This window comes from Otolemur garnettii, unplaced genomic scaffold, assembly GCF_000181295.1.
Source record: "Otolemur garnettii isolate 467f Iridium unplaced genomic scaffold, OtoGar3 scaffold00034, whole genome shotgun sequence".
Classification (NCBI taxonomy): domain Eukaryota; kingdom Metazoa; phylum Chordata; class Mammalia; order Primates; family Galagidae; genus Otolemur; species Otolemur garnettii.
In genome coordinates this window covers 9,309,207-9,311,030 of record NW_003852429.1, presented here as the reverse complement: position 1 = coordinate 9,311,030, position 1,824 = coordinate 9,309,207, and the positions used below count along the sequence as shown (strand labels likewise).

The window sequence follows — 1,824 nt, the reverse complement described above, 5'->3', positions numbered from 1 at the left end:
CTGTCTCAAAAAAATAAAAAATAAAAATAAGATAAACTACTCCAGACCAGCACAATGTACTAGCATCTGGGAGGCTGAGGCAAGAGGCTCATAAGAGCCCTAGAGTTTGAGGCTGCTGTGAGCTATAATGCTACAGCACTCTACCCAGGCCAGTGAAGTGAGACTCTGTCTCAAAACTAAATAAATAAATTAAAATATGCAACTCAGTGGTTTCTAGGATATCCACAAGCTATGGAACCATCACCACTACTAACTATAGAACATTTTTCATCACCCCAAAAAGAAACCTGTTAGCCGTTCAGTAACTCCCATCTCCTTTCCTCCCAGCCCTGGCCCACTGCTATCTACTTTCTATCTCTAAGGATCTCCTACTCTGGAGATTTCATATAAATGGAATCACATGATATGTGATCTTTTGTGTCTACTTTTCAGGAATCATTCTGGATTCCTCCCTTCCTTATGCACACCTATCTTGGAAATATTTTGGGTTAAGTTCCAGATCACTTCAATAAAGCAAATTATCACAAAACAAAACCATGAATTTTTTTTGTTTTCCCAGCACATGTAAAAGTTATGTTTATACTATCCTGTAGTCTATTAGGTGAACCACAGTTTTATGTCATAAAAAAATTAAACAAATTCATTATTGCTAAAATATGCTAACGATCATCTGAGCCTTCAGCAACTCATAATCATCTTGCTGGTGGAGGATTTTGCCTCCATGTTGATAGCTACTAACTGCGGTGATGGTTCCTGAAGGTTGGGGTGGCTGTGGTAATTTCTAAAAATAAGGCAACTATGAAGCTTGCCACATCAATTCCCCTTCATGCACATGATGCTGTTTGACTGCATTTTGATCAACATGTCCTTTAGGCATGGGGAAGGGAGCAGTCTCACTATGTTGCCCAGGCTAGACTTGAACTGCTGGACTCAAGTGATTCCCTCACCTCAGCCTCCAAGTAGCTGGAATTACAGGAGCATACCATTGCACTTGGATGTCCTTTGAAGATTTAATACCAGGCATTTAACTTCTCCTCTCTAGCTATGAAAGGCCTAAATGGCATCTTCTTCCAAAAGAAACCTGTTTCATCTCCATTGAAAATCTGTTTATTTAGTGTAGCCACCTTCAGATCTTCTGGATAACATGCTACAGCTTCTACATCAGTCCTTGTTGTTTCACCTTGCACTTTTGTTTTAGAGGTGGCTTCATAATAAACATCATGACCAACCTCTGCTAGCTTCAAACTTTTTTTTCTGAAGCCTCTTCATATGCCTCAGCCTTCACAGAATTGAACAGAGTTAGGGCCTTGCTATAGATCTCACTGTGGCTGGTTTGATCTCTACCCAGACTAGTCAAACTTTTTCTATATAGCAATAAGGCTATTTCACTTTTCTTATCATTTGCATGTTCACTGGAGTAGCACTTTTCATTTTTTTCCAAGAACTTTTCCTTGCATTCACAACTTGACTATTGGGCATAAGGGGCCTGGCTTTTGGCCCATCTCATCTTTTGACATGCACTCACAAGTGAGCTGCGTTCCAGCTCTTGATTTAAGTAAGAGATGGGAGGGCCAGGCATGGTAGCACATGCCTATAATCCTAACGCTCTGGGAGGCCTTTTCTGTACATGCAAAGTGCTTACAACTTTTTGAGAAAGAGCTAAATCTCTAGGCCAGCAATTTTCAACCGGTGTGCCATGGCACAATGGTGTGCCCTAAGAGGATCGTAGATGTGCCACAAAAATGTTTAAAGATCATTAATTAAATTAGTTTCAAAAGAAATTCAAAGCATAGTAGGTATATTCTTTTTTACTTTTTTTTTTTT

General features: G+C 39.6%; 1 protein-coding gene across 2 annotated transcripts in view; it reads right to left on the bottom strand.

The window, feature by feature from the left end:
- Positions 1-1,824, bottom strand: part of PCCA (propionyl-CoA carboxylase alpha subunit) — a 373,052-nt gene that overhangs the window by 365,842 nt on the left and 5,386 nt on the right. The window lies entirely within an intron of this gene.